Raw genomic sequence first — 15,740 nt, 5'->3', positions numbered from 1 at the left:
GTATCACCAATAATGCAGACACTATACCTGATTATGTGGTGATCTGCAGAATCACCAATAATGCAAGTATAGCTCACAAAGGGACTGTGTGATAGTGATTGGTGCAACAGTAAGTAATAGAAAGATAGACCCTCCCAGAGGAGCTGGGAGGTCTAGCAACACTGTACTTTAATAGTTTGACTGAACCTTACCAGAGGGGCTGGTAAGGTACTATCAGTACAGGTAATGGCTGTGATATGCAAGACCTTACCAAGACAAGACAAGACAAATAACATTTATATTGCGCTTTTCTCCTTGCGGACTCAAAGCGCCAGAGCAGAGCAGCAGCCACTAGGGCGCGCTCTATTGGCAGTAGCAGTGTTAGGGAGACTTGCCAAAGGTCTCCTACTGAATTAGTGCTGGCTTACTGAACAGGCAGAGCCGAGATTCGAACCCTGGTCGCCTGTGTCAGAGGCAGATCCCTTAACCATTACACCATCAGCCAACTGCTGGTAAGGTACTGTCAGAAAAAGTGCCTGTATTATTTGACGAAACCTTACCAGTGGAGCTGGTAAGGAACTACAGTGCACATAGAATAATAAGTAGGTTCAAGGGCTTACCAGAGGAGCTGTCAAGATCCTATAAGTAAATAATAAATGCTCACCAGAGGAGCTGGTGGGCACTAACAGAGAATAACGCTAGCCCTCACCAGAGGAGCAGGTGGGTACTAGCTGCAACTGAACTGAATAGTTTGGCAAAACCTTACCAGAGGAGCTGATAAGGTACTATCAGTAATAAGTGACTGTATAGTTTGACAAGACCTTACCAGAGGAGCTGGTAAGGTACTATCAGTAACTAGTGTCACCTCACCAGAGGAGCTGGTGGGTAATAATACAACACCTCACCAGTGGCAAGGGCCCACTGGTGAGTGGAGAGGTCAGACAGGCAAGGTTCGGCAACAGAGAGGCGATATCAGTACAGAAACGATAGGCAGGAGAATAGTAGGTAATCAGGCAGAGGTTCAGCAACAAGGGTCAGATAGGCAGAAGTACAGAATCAGTAAGCAATTGCGAGGTCAGAGTATAGCCAGAAGCATACACAGGTAATCAAATAATAACAATATACAATAGTCCTAGTCTTGTGTGAAATTCCTGGTTTCCTCCCAGATCAAAGCACACCGGATACTAGTCTAAGGTCTGAGCGCTAACACAAAGTATTCACGACAGCAGACAGTTTGCGAATGGAGAACGAAGGCTTATGAAGCAAACTGTCTGCTGTCGTGAATACTTTGTGTTAGCGCTCAGACCTTAGACTAGAATCCGGTGTGCTTTGATCTGGGAGGAAACCAGGAATTTCACACAAGACTAGGACTATTGTATATTGTTATTATTTGATTACCTGTGTATGCTTCTGGCTATACTCTGACCTCGCAATTGCTTACTGATTCTGTACTTCTGCCTATCTGACCCTTGTTGCTGAACCTCTGCCTGATTACCTACTATTCTCCTGCCTATCGTTTCTGTACTGATATCGCCTCTCTGTTGCCGAACCTTGCCTGTCTGACCTCTCCACTCACCAGTGGGCCCTTGCCACTGGTGAGGTGTTGTATTATTACCCACCAGCTCCTCTGGTGAGGTGACACTAGTTACTGATAGTACCTTACCAGCTCCTCTGGTAAGGTCTTGTCAAACTATACAGTCACTTATTACTGATAGTACCTTATCAGCTCCTCTGGTAAGGTTTTGCCAAACTATTCAGTTCAGTTGCAGCTAGTACCCACCTGCTCCTCTGGTGAGGGCTAGCGTTATTCTCTGTTAGTGCCCACCAGCTCCTCTGGTGAGCATTCATTATTTACTTATAGGATCTTGACAGCTCCTCTGGTAAGCCCTTGAACCTACTTATTATTCTATGTGCACTGTAGTTCCTTACCAGCTCCACTGGTAAGGTTTCGTCAAATAATACAGGCACTTTTTCTGACAGTACCTTACCAGCTCCTCTGGTAAGGTCTTGCATATCTCAGCCATTACCTGTACTGATAGTACCTTACCAGCCCCTCTGGTAAGGTTCAGTCAAACTATTAAAGTACAGTGTTGCTAGACCTCCCAGCTCCTCTGGGAGGGTCTATCTTTCTATTACTTACTGTTGCACCAATCACTATCACACAGTCCCTTTGTGAGCTATACTTGCATTATTGGTGATTCTGCAGATCACCACATAATCAGGTATAGTGTCTGCATTATTGGTGATACTGCAGATCACCCAATAATCAGACGTCTGAGGTGCATCACCCAATCGTTACAGAACAGCAAACCAGAAAAAATATGTAGACTCTGTGCAACCGGGTCGATGTATTGGCCACCACTCTTAATGAGCTCATCAAGACGGTTAACGCACAGCAGACTCAGATAGATCAGCTAGTTGAGTCAGTTAACCGTCTCATAGACCCTAATGCACAAGTGTCATCCCCTCGTGCGATTGAACCTAGGGTGCCCCCTCCTGAAAAATTCTCGGGGCACCAATCCGATTTTCGAAATTATAAACACCGTTGTTTATTATATTTCGAGCTACGGCCAGTCTCATCAGGATCAGAAGGTCAAAGAGTGACATTTATTAAGACATTATTATCTGGTGATTGGCAGTCTTGGGCCTACAGTCTCCCCCAGGGGCATGAGGCTTTGGCCTCAGTTGATGATTTCTTTAAAGCGATGGCAGTTATATACGATGATCCCGATTTGGCAATGACCGCAGAAAGGAAATTAAAGACCCTCAGGCAGGGGCATAATCCGGTCGAGACTTACGCAGCTGAGTTTCGGAGATGGGCATTGTCAGCCAGGTGGGGGCAGTATGCACTTCTAGATTGCTTTTTATCGGGGTTATTTGATGCAGTAGCCGATTTAATGTTGGGACACCCCGAACCTAAGTCAGTGGATGAAGCCATTTCACTGGCTATTAAGATTGACAGGCGAGTTAGCTACCAGAGACAGACTCGGGGTAAAGTTCTAGGCAGATTTGCTTCCAGTACTTTCACGGCTCCTGTGCCGTCCTCTCCACCTCGTGATGAGCCAATGCAGATAGGGCAAGCCAAACTCACGGATGTTGAGAAAAACAGTAGACATAAGGAGAATTTATGTTTGTATTGTGCTGAGAAAGGGCACATGGTGTCTACCTGTCCCAAGAAGGCAGAAAACTCTATCGCCTAGGAGTAGCTGGAGGTACTACCCTAGGCAATCCAGTATTACCTCTAACCAATAAACGTCGATTGCTCCCATGTTCCATTACCTGGGAGGGGCAGGTTCACTCCTTTATAGACTCTGGTTCGGCTGTTAATGTTATGGCTTATGATTTTGCTGTTAAGTTTGGTTTTCCTTTGACTCCTGTGGGACGACAGGTTCGGATTACAGCAGTGGATGATTCCCCATTGCCCATTAAACAGTCCATTACCCAGACACCTGTATTATCATGTCAATTATGGGTCCTACATAAGGAACTAATTCAGTTTCTGGTCCTTAAGATGTCCACCTCCACTGTCATTTTGGGTATGCCGTGGCTTATAAAACATTCTCCTCAGATTGACTGGAGTTCCATGCAGTTGTTAAGCTGGTCTCCGTATTGTCATCATCATTGTTTGGAGAAAATTAACATAGCCGCTACCGAAGTTCAAGTGGAGGGGACCGATGAGCCGTCCTCTGAACACCCTGAGATAGATACCTGGGAGGAATGGGTATCTATGTTAAGCCCATTCCAGCAGGAGGTACCTGAAGGGAAACCAGAGTGGTTCTGTTTGTACCTCTACAGTTCAGATTAAAAATTCTAAATGTTTTCCCTGCAGACTGATAAGGCTGTTTCTGAACGATCCGCTCAGTCTGACAGACCCGTCGTTCTCTTTAGTAGTGCGTGTGTACACACCTTTAGAAGCTTCCCTGCAAGCAGAGCTGGCTGCATCCGAACTTGTAGATAAGGTTATCTTGTGTTTAATTGTATCAAGTGAGAAATGTAAACAAAGCCTTCTCTCACACTGCTGGGTCTCCTAAAGACAGTGAGACAATCAGAAAGCATTTATGCTTAAGTTAGACGATGAATAAAGCAGTTATGGATGAAATGCAAAGTAAGCTCTCAGAGTAAAATAAGTGTACTTTAGGAACGTATAATTTCTAAATGAATAATAACACTTATGCACAAAAGCAAATATGCTAACCGTATGGCATATAAGAAGTAGGAAAACATGTTTTCATTGAATATTATGTCAGGGTGTTATACTGCTTTAATATAGCTTTACAATTCCTAAGCTTTGGCAGTGATGAAATGCATTTTAGGTCACATAATTTAAAACAAGATTGTAATATGCAAATTAGAGTGGCAATGCGCCTCTGTCTGATTCTAAGACCTGTAAATAAAAATGATTAACACAGGCTATTCTGGCTAATAACAACACTTCTCGGTAGCGAATCTTCAGAAAGCGCGGATGCGTTCTGGTTGGCTGAAACAGGTTGTAGCTGGGCAACAAATGACTTAAGGGGCCATATGCAATTGCTTTTTCTCATGAGTTTTCTCCTAGGTGATATTTTAACAACTTGTCATAAGATGCCTTTTAAGCCACCAGCAAGCAAGAAAATACTCAAAATACATTTGATAGTACTTTTTCACCAACATTTCGGTACATTTGCAATAGTAAAATGCTGAAAAGTAGGTTTAAAGAGAAGCTGAAAATTATCTCCTAGGAAATAACTCAGGTGTAAAAGACAATTGCATATGGCCCAAGGTCTTTTATTTTAAATGCACTATACAATAATTAATATACACAGAAAATAATTCAAAGTAACAATTATAGAGACAAAAGTAGCTCAATGTAAAAATAAAAAAAGGGGAAAGAAACAAGCGAAATGGTATACTTAGAGTTCATGTGGAAATATCCTTTTGTGAAAGAAAAAGTCCATGATTTCAGAGTCAGGGGACTCAGTGTTAAAGTCCAAACAAGATGGATGCCAGCCTGTCCTCAAGCTGGCAATATATAATCCGGATGATGTTCAAGGTGGAGGACCCGGTACTTGGGTGCTCTGCTCTGGTTATACTCCTGGCACAGTAAGGAGGAGTGAGGGCAGGGACCACACACCCCTTGGAACCTAAGATGAGCCACCCCCCTTCTCATGGAGAAATAAAACCATATCTAAACTATAAATGGGCTCTATCTCCCAGAACCGTACAGGTCAAGGCAGATTTAATAACATTTTCAGGTCAGTCAGGATTTATCCAGAACAATGATACCAAACACGAGGGGTGGGGCCCCTGTGGTATCAGCGGATTACTTTGGACCTGTCTTACTTACGGTCCATGAGTTGGATTGTTCTGGAATCTTCTCAGTACCAGTGCCAGGTATGGTTCAACACACTCTGTGAGTTTGAAGGGCCTGGCCGCTTTGCAACACAGGAAATATGAAAAATATACCAGTTTATGGATTATCTTATAAATAACAGTTCACTAGGAGTTTATAGTTCCCAGCTGGAGAGATTTGTGTTCCTTTGAACGCCTCAGCTCAGGGCCTACATGACAATTCCTGCTGGGGATGGTGCCGCTTCGGCTGCACCAGGACTCACTTTATGAGGTTCTGTCATCTCAGAAGTGTGGAGACCTTATATATGGGGGCCCTTAACTCAGCTGGGTGCCTGGGGAACTTCTCTGAACTATGGGAAGGTTCCTTAATGACTCTAGCCATTTGGTGTGAGAGAAACAACGTTGTCTTTAAAGGGGCACTGTGGCGAAAAATTGTAAAATGTATAATATGTGCAAACATATACAACTAAGAAGTACGTTTTTTTACAGAGTAAAATGAGTCATGAATTACTTTTCTCCTATGTTGCGGTCATTTACAGTAGGTAGTAGAAATCTGACAGAAGCGACAGGTTTTGGACTAGTTCATCTCTTCATAGGGAATTCTCAGGGATTTATTGATTTTCAAAAGCACTTAGTGAATGGCAGTTGCTCCATCCAACTGCCAAAAAACTGTGTAGCGAGCAGGCAGTGTTCTCCCCAGGATCAAACAGGTGGGCGGGTCGACCGGATGAAATCAATTACCGGCTGGTTCCCAGCTGTCATCACCAGTGCCCGGATGTCAGGACGCGCCGGGCTCTCACACAAAAAAAAAAAAAACAAGCAGCGCTGTCCTGAATCTGCAGCGCTGTCCTTAATCCGCACCGCTCTATGCATGATATCTCGCTTCCCGGTGAACTTGTGCACTGATTGGCTCAGCGGCAGTAAGAGGCGGGGAGATAGTACGAGGCTAAGCCGACATCCCACAGGCGCGCATTACAGGCTGTCTGTCTGGGACACTGATTAAGCAGTAAGTAAGCGCTGGGGCAGCTGACTGCACATGGTTGCGGCTGACTTCAAACTTAATGTTATTTGATATTGCTGCACGATATTACCGGCAGGGGGTGTCAGTCCGTAGTACTGAAGACAGTGTGCAAGGGCTTATATATTGCGACTGAATTCAAACTTAATGTTATTTGATATTGCTGCACGATATTACCAGCGGGGGGGGGGGGGGGGGGAGTGTCAGTTTGTGGTATTGAAGACAGTGTGCAGGGGTTTATATATTGCAAACTTGATGTTATTTGATATGCTGCACAATATTACCGGGGGGAGGGGGGGTCAGTCTGTGTTATTGAAGACAGTGTGCAGGGGTTTATATATTGCAAACTTAATGTTATTTGATATGCTGCACAATATTACCGGGGGAGGGGTCAGTCCATGTTATTGAAGACAGTGTGCAGGGGCTATATATGATCATCATCCCCAGCCCCCGAAGGAAATATCATGCATATTAAATAACAATAAGTCAATGGAAGGAGGGGGAAAATACAATGATCTAAAAAAAAAAAAAAAAACTACTAAAAAATACTGTGAATGGTAAATGTAAAATACATGAAACAAAGTACAAGTACATGAAACCTGAAGGACAAGGGGTTGATTCATCAAAGGATATAGCGAGAGCAACCTCCTGTAGCTCGCGCTAATAAATCAACGCAACTAAATTTTGTTTCCCCGCACGCTAGTGGCAATGTAGTGTGCGTGCGTAACTAAGCAACAGCCTCAGCTTACAAAAGCCGTGCGGTAGTGATGTATTGCTACGGCGATACTGCACTAGCTCGGCCATTACTAAGTTAAAGTGGACCCAAATTAAAAATACAAGATTTCAGAAATAAAATCTATTTTCTAAATTATAATGATAAATTGCAGCCTTTTTTCAGCTGCATAATGACAAATATAAAATATTTTACATTTATTGGAGGAACCCCTCCCTTCCTTTCATATTGATGGAATTTTTCCAGCAAACTGGTGGAGGAGATAAAAAATAAAAACAAAACACAGGCTGCTACTGATGATGTCACAGGGGAGGTGATCTCAGCTTGTGTGAGATTTCACATAGACGATGCCCCTGTGAGGGAGGGTAGCTGATGACAAACACACCCATGATCTAAAACCTCCTACTGAGCTCAGAAGTAATGGCTGCCACCTGTATAACCCTAGTTATGAAAAGAAAAGGGGGAAAAGCATGCACTGAAATGCTCATAGGCTTAAAGGAGTGTTTATTTATCCTTGTATGTGTCAGAGTGGTGCAACTAAATATTTTGAATTAAAAAAAAATGTTTGATTTGGGTCCGCTTTAACTAACATCACTACTGTGCAGTTTTTGTAAGCACCGGCCATTGTTTAGTTATGCACGCTACACTGACACTAGAGTGCGTAGTGAGCAGGGAAACAAATGAAGTTGCGCTGATTTATTAGCGCGACCAACAGGAGGTTGCTTGTGCTCTTTCCACACCACCAAATTTCCCTGTGCTGCGCCGCCCCACCCGGCTACTTTTTCATCCCACCCGGCTGGAAAATAATCCTGGGGAGAACACTGGAGCAGGGAAACCTGGCCAGCATCATTGTTTAAATCCTTTTTAGGGAATATCTTTATAAAGAATAAAAGCCTTGCTGTGAATCCCCTATGAAGAGATGGTCTAGTCCAAAACCTGTCGGTTCTGTCAGATTTCTACTACCTACTGTAAGTGACAGCAGTGTAAGAGAAGTCATTTATGGCTCATTTTACTCTGGAAAATATGTACTTCTTATTTGTCTATTTTTGCACATATTTTACATTTTACAATTTTTCGCCATAGTGTCCCTTTTAAAAGAAATGTCATTCTGATCGGTGTAATGAACTGCGCAATCTAATCGGGAAGCGATCAGAAAACCGACTGCGCGGATCTTCCCGAATTTGCCTGCGCTTCTCACGGATGGCCGTGACACACCTGTGTTTTTATGCACCCCAGAGATATATTTTATCTAAACTTAGGATATAGCTGTAGAGTAGCTGTTAAAGGGAACCTAAAGCAAGAGGGATATAGAGGCTGCCATATTTATTTTATTTTAAACAATTCATATTGCCTGGCTGTGCTGCTGATCCTCTGCCTTTAATACTTTTAGCCATAAACCCTGAAGAATCATGCAGATCAGATGCTCTGACTGAAGTCTGACTGAATTATCTCCATGCTTGTTTCAGGTGTGTGATTCAGACTCTGCGGCAACCATAGTGATCAGCAGGATAGCCAGGTAACTGGTATTGCTTAAAAGAAAATAAATATGGAAGCCCTACTTTAGGTTCCCTCTAAATAGAAATCAAAGATAGTGCTTGGTAGTAGGACTTGTAAAGGGTGCTGACAGGAACAAAGAACATTGATCGAGCCCTATTGCCCAATCTAACTGTGGGTACATCTAGTGGCCACTAACAATACAATTTGATGAACGATTGTTTACAATCGATTATTCTTATAAATGATTGGAAATAACTGCATGGGACCACTAACGGGCTAAAATCTCCTAACCAATCTGACCAGATTGACGGGATTAATCCAAAACTCACCACCCTATGGAAACCCATATAAGTACACAGAAGTGGAGCCGGCAGAGCAGAGAAGTTTTATATCTCCCTGGTGGTAATGATGAGCCTGACTCATCCAGCTAAAACATTATGAGAACAGTGAGGACAAGTCAGGCTCATCCTTACCACTCGGGAGATTTCAAACGTCTCTGCTGCACTGTTTTTACTTATATGGGCTTCCCTAGGGCATCTCGATGGCTGTCTGTACACTGTAGGTAGTGATCTCTGCTACCCTCTGTGTGCCAACAGCCATCCAGCCACCCTAGGGAAGCCAATATAGACTGGCAGAGCAGAAAAGTTGCAGCGGCCCCCAGATTCCCCCTTTCTCCATCCCGGCTGAGATCCCCAGTGCTGTGATGCATGTGTAAGTATTACCATGCTTCTCTCCAGCACCTATCACACCACCTCCGCCATATACAGCTCTGGTCTTCTCTGCCCACAGTACCGGGATGTGGCTTGATGATGTCATCAAGCTGAGTCCTGATGCTCCAGACAGTAGACCGGAACTGTACATGGCGGAGATGGTACGATCAGCTAATAAACATGCCTCACAGTGCCAGGGATCTCTGTGGGAGGAGCACCTACCGTATACTGGAGGCACCTGTACCTAGCTAACCTATATTGGGGCACCTATAGCTGGGGCACCTATAGCTGGCTAACCTATTCTGGGTGCACCTGTACAGTCCTGGCCAAAAGGTTTGAGACTGTCAAAAATAATAGTTTTCACAAAGTTTGCTGCTTTTAGATCTATGTCTCAGTTGTTTATGTGATGTACTGAAATATACTTATTAGCACTTCATACGTTTCAAAGGCTTTTATTGACAATTACATGAGATTTTTGCAAAGAGTCAGTATTTGCAATGTTGGCTCTTCTGTTTCAGGACCTCTGCAATTCGACTGGGCATGCTCTCATACAACGTCTGGGCCAAATCCTGACTGATAGCAACCCATTCTTTCATAATAACTTCTTTGAGTTTCTCAGAATTAATGGTTTTTGTTTGTCCACCCGCCTCTTGAGGAATGACCACAAGTTCTCAATGGGATTAAAATCTGGGGAGTTTCCAGGCCATGGACCCAAAATTTCAATGTTTTGATCACTGAGCCACTTAGTTATCACTTTTGCCTTATGACACGGTGCTCCATTGTGCTGAAAAATGCATTGTTCTTCATTGTTCTTCACCAAACTGTTGTTGGATTGTTGGAAGAGGTTGCTGTTGGAGGGTGTTTTGGTATCATTCTTTATTCATGTCTGTGTTTTGGCAAAATTGTGAGTGAGTCCACTCCCTTGGATGAGAAGCAACCCCACACATGAAGGGTCTCAGGATGCTTTACTGTTGGCATGACACAGGACTGATGGTAGCACTTACCTTTTCTTCTCCTGACAAGCCTTTTTCCAGATGCCCCAAACAATTGGAAAGGGGCTTCATCGGAGAATATTACTTTGCCCCAGTCCTCAGCAGTCCATTCACCATACTTTCTGCAGAAGATCAATCTGTCCCTCATGTTTTTTTGGTAGAGAAGTGGCTTTTTTGCTGCCCTTCTTGACACCAGGTCATCTTCCAAAAGTCTTCGCCTCACTGTGCATGCAGATGCGCTCACACCTGCCTGCTGCCATTCCTGAGCAACCTCTGCACTGGTTGCACTCTGATCCCGCAGCTGAATCCTCTTTAGAAGACGATCCTGGCGCTTGCTAGACTTTCTTGGACACCCTGAAGCCTTCTTAAAGAGAACCTGTACTCTAAAATTCTTACAATAAAAAGCATACCATTCTATTCATTATGTTCTCCTGGGCCCCTCTTTGCGGTTTCTGCCACTCCTTGCTGCAATCCTGGCTTGTAATTGCCAGTTTTAGGTAGTGTTTACAAACAAAAGACATGGCTGCTAATCAGCATTTGATAGGCTGAGAGAAGCTCAGTCTGTTACTCATACAGAGCCTGGAGGGGGCTTGGAGAGGGTGTGTATAACTTCTACCTATCACAGCAGAGCAGCACATTCCTGCCTGAGCCAACAAAGCCGGCAAAGGAAAGAATATTAGATTATATAACAGAGATAATACAGCCACTGTGCAACTAGGAAAGGCTGCAGTAAGACAGACCACATTAGAACAGGTATAGGAACTTATAGGATAGAAGAAATAAGGCTGAAAATTTTGTTACAGAGTCTCTTTAACAAGCATTGAACCTCTTTCCTTGAAGTTCTTGATGATCCTATAAATTGTTGATTTAGCCTGTGAAGGCATTTTATACAACGCAATGATGGCTGCACGCGTTTCTTTGCTGGTCACCATGGTTAACAATGGAAGATCAATGATTTCAAGCATCACCCTCCTTTTAACCCAATCAGCCTGACATAATTATCTCCAGCCTTGTGCTCATCAACATTCTCACCTGAGTTAACAAGACGATTACTGAAATGGTCTCAGCAGGGCCTTTAAAGAGACACTTTAACATCAAAAACATCCCCTGGGGGGTACTCACCTCGGGTGGGGGAAGCCTCGGGATCCTAATGAGGCTTCCCACGCCGTCCTCCGTCCCACGGTAGTCTCGCTGCAGCCCTCCGAACAGCCGGCGACAGACCCGACTGTCAATTCAATATTTACCTTTGCTGGCTCCAGCGGGGGCGCTGTGGCTGCTTTCGGCTCAGAAGTAGACGGAAATACCCGATCTCCGTCGGGTCCGCTCTACTGCGCAGGCGCTGGAGACTTGTGCCTGCACAGTAGAGCAGACCCGACGGCGATCGGGTATTTCCACCTACTTTGGAGCCGACATCCATCAGAGCGCCTGCGCAGGAGGCGGGAAGGTAAATATTGACGTCATCTTGTACGGAGCGCTGCAGCGAGACCCCTGAGGGACGGAGGACGGCGTGGGATGCCTCATTAGGATCCTGAGGCTTCCCCCACCCAACGTGAGTACCCCCCAGGGGACGATTTGACGTTACAGATTCTCTTAAATGACAGCAATGAAATGCAGTGGAAAGGGTTTTTGGGGGGATTTAGTTAATATTCATGGCAAAGGACTATCCAATTCAACTGAACACTATTCATAACATTCTGGATTATATGCAAGTTGCTATTATAAAAACTTAAGCACCAACTTTTCTAATTTCCAATATTTTTGACAGTCTCAAAACTTTTGTCTAGGTCTGTAGCTGGCTAACCTATTGTGGGGCACATATAGCTGGCTAACCTATACTGGGCACCTGTCCCTGGCTAAACTATTATATTTTGATTTGATTCACAATTCCCTTCAAATCAAGCTTTGTTCCCCCTCTGTGCCTCTCTGTCCCCCTGTTTCTCTTTGTGCACCCTATGTCTCTCTCTGTGTCCTCTTTCTTTGTGTCCCCTCTGGGTCTCTCTCGCTCTGTGCCCCCCTCCACCCCCCCCCCTTACATGGAAGTATGGCAGCACAATCTCATGCTCTCCTGATCTACCTGCAGTGCAGAGGGCGGCATCTGGCAGTGGCTATCAGATGTTCCTGCTTGTGAGTGGAGCCCCAGAGAGGATCGGCTGCAGAAGGGAGATGGATTAGTGTAGAAAAGTGTAATGTAGCTGGAGTGGCAGCAAGGGTCAGTGAAGTGTAATGTATCAGGGGGGGGGGGGGGTTTAGTTTAGTGTAGTGAAGTGTAATGTATCTGGGGGGAGAAGCTGAGGTTAGTGTACTGTAGTGTAGTGTTGGTGTGAGGAGCAGCAGCAGACGTTAGTGTGGGTAGAGTAGCTTAGAGACATCCTGGTGTAAAAAGGGCTACAAGACGCCCCTGACCCATAGACACACCTAGGTTTAGTATATATTTTTTCCCCTCTAAACTTAAGTGCGTCTTATATGGTAAGTACAAAAAATGCTGGAAAATTATTTTAAAATTAATTGAATCACTTTTTGCAAAGAAATCTCTGGGAAATTGAACACCAGGGAGGTTAAAGGGGTTTGAAAGCCTGGCATTCTCAAAGGAAGCATTAAAGGGGCTTTCACACAGTTACAGAGAAGGCACTGAAAGGAGCAGTTAAAGTTGCGGTCAAAAATGGGCACAATTGTTACTTGCCGTAATATAGACAGCTGTTACACTATTTAGTGGGCGGCTGCAATTAAATTGAAATCTATTGTATTAATGTTGGCCGTTACACTACTACTTAGCAGGCGGCTCCGATTAAGTTGAAATTTATTGTATTAATGTTAGCAGGGATGGGTGGGTGTTCAGGTTAGGCACCACCAGGGGAGTCTTAGGGTTAGGCACCACCAGGGGATTCTTGGGGTTAGGCACCACTAGCTGGTCTTAGGGTTGGGCAACACTAGAGGTGTATTAGGGTTAGGCACCACCAGGGGGGTCTTAGGTTTAGGTACCACTAGGGGGTCTTAGGTTTAGGTACCACCGGGGGGTCTTATGTTTAGATGTCACCGGGGGGGGGGGGTCTTGAGGTTAGGTACCACCAGTGGAGGGAATTGTGTGAGAGTAGGCGAGATTAGGTTATAGTTAGTTAGGTTGTACATTATTGCTAAATTTACCGATAATTTAATACCACAATTAAATTATTTACAGTTTTTGTTATCATTATTATTTAATGTTGCACTTAAATTGTTATATACCGTTATAGTTAGTGATATTATTTAACATCGCACCGAAATTAGCTCACAACTTTTTTGAATGTATGCGCACTGAAATAAGTGCATGCGTGCGTGCGTGTGTGTGTCAGAGGAGGCACTGAAAGAGGAAGCACATGGACGTTGATAATAAATTAATAAAATAAATATTGGGTAATATCAGTTTGTTAAAAAGGCGGAGGAGGTTTCCCAAGTTTTGCAGAGGGGCCCAATGATTTCTAGTCACACCCTTTCCCCGCCCCCACTGATCTCCTGTCCTATAGGAGCTGCAGTGTGAAGCAGTTTGGTTCCTCATTGGACAGAAAGCTGGGAGGAGAGATATGATTATACTGTGTATATATAGGAGTATATATGTATGTGTTTATATCCAGCTACAGAAGTATTAGTGGCATAAAAGGATAATTTCTCTACATCGCAGCTCCTAAAATTTAGTGCTGTGTAATATCACAATATATTCATTTGTACGATTGGGGACAAGACTGAGAAAAAGGTACATTACAAGGGGCATATGAGTGACAGGAGGATACAATGGTAATAAGAATGTGTAAGTGACGCCACATTGCTCTACAAACATAACACAGATCTCTTGCTATAAGTACATATAGGTCTGTTGTCACAGGAGGAAAACATTGCTTCCATTGTCTCATCAATCTGTACAATCTACTGCTTGTCAATGTGTGGCCAATGCTTTATGTGTAGGAAGGTAAATGAGATGCAAATAACTCTGAGATGCAAATGTAATGCAAATTGTATGCAGTTAATCACATTTTTTTCAGGAAATTCATTTCACTGTCCGAATTCCAAAATACATAAAATTTGCACACAACGAAAAGTTATTATCGTGTAATTGGCTGCCTGTAATTAGCACACCCTTCTTCATTTCTGTCATACTGATAACTAGCAATGGTCAGTGATATGCCAATAACTCTGAGATGGTGCAAATTATATTCTAATTATATGCAAAGTTACACAGATGCTGCATCTGGCCCATTTCCAATATGAATAATGTAAGCAAATTCACCAAGTTCTTAAAAAGTAGATAAATCAATGTTTTTTATTCTGTTTTCAATGAAACTGTAATCCAATGTTCCTATAAACCGATCACTACTCTTTATTCCATTTTCAATAACAGTTATAGCAGATTGCAGTTTTCAAATAGACATTGAGTCCTTGTTTTACTACTATTATTACTTCTTTGAGCAGGTGCATCTATCTATCTATCTATCTATCTATCTATCTATCTATCTATCTATATATATATACAGTATATATATAATAGGCTAAGTGCCTCAACCTTCAAGCAAGAAGAAGTAGTGCCCTGCCCCCAGGACCTGTCCTAGACTTTTTGCCGGCTAGGCAGAGCGGCGGAGAGGGGGGTCGGACCCCCCTCCCTCACCTGGGTCCCCTATCTGCGCTCCCCCTATAGCTTAACTTCAGCTACAGCTGCCGCTATTACTAAGTGGCAGTGGGCGGGGATGACTCACCTCTTCCGCGTTACAGCGTGCGTTTCACTGTCGTCACTTCCTGCAATGCCTTCCACTTACAATACAGTGGGCAGCACTGCAGGGTCCGACCCCCCCCCTCCCCGCTGCTCTGCCCAACACCCCCTTCCTGCACGCTACCCCCTCTAGCTCAGCGGCCCCCCACCCATGGCTGGGTACGTATAGTATGCCTCGGGTCGGCAAGTAGTTATTATTCAGAAGGGGCCCTTCTGTGGTTGTGAGGAAGGGTGAATGTTTTATTGAAAACAGAATAAAAACATTGACTTACTACTTTTTAGTGCTTTGTGAATTTGTTTACATTATTTGTATTGAAGCGGTATGAATCCCTGACATACTATTCAATAAAAACATGTTTTCCTACTTTTTATATGCCATAAGGTTATCATATTTGCTTTTGTGCATAAGTATTAGTATTCATTTAGAAATTAAATGTTCCCAAAGTACACTTTTTTTGCTTTGAAAGCTGACTTTGTATTTTATTTATAACTACTTTATTCATGCTCTAGTGTAAGAAGAAATGCTTTCTAATTGTCTGACTGTTCAGTAGAGCCTGCAGTGTCAGAGAAGTGTTTATTTACATTCCTCACTTGATACAATTAAACACAAAATAACATTATCGCTAGTTTGGAGGCGTCCAGCTTCGCTGGCAGGGAAGCTTCTAAAGGGGCCCATACACTTAACGATTTTCCCGCTGATATACAGCAGATTCGATCACTGTGATTGAATCTGCTGTGAAATCATTGC

At 43.6% G+C, this 15,740-nt stretch overlaps 1 protein-coding gene across 1 annotated transcript in view; it reads left to right on the top strand.

The window, feature by feature from the left end:
• The window catches only part of LOC137535288 (zinc finger protein 420-like), a 100,704-nt gene that overhangs the window by 81,504 nt on the left and 3,460 nt on the right, over positions 1–15,740 (top strand). The window lies entirely within an intron of this gene.

Source organism: Hyperolius riggenbachi, chromosome 10, assembly GCF_040937935.1.
Source record: "Hyperolius riggenbachi isolate aHypRig1 chromosome 10, aHypRig1.pri, whole genome shotgun sequence".
Taxonomy (NCBI): domain Eukaryota; kingdom Metazoa; phylum Chordata; class Amphibia; order Anura; family Hyperoliidae; genus Hyperolius; species Hyperolius riggenbachi.
The sequence above is the reverse complement of the archived record's forward strand: the minus strand, read 5'-3'. Positions and strand labels throughout refer to the sequence as shown.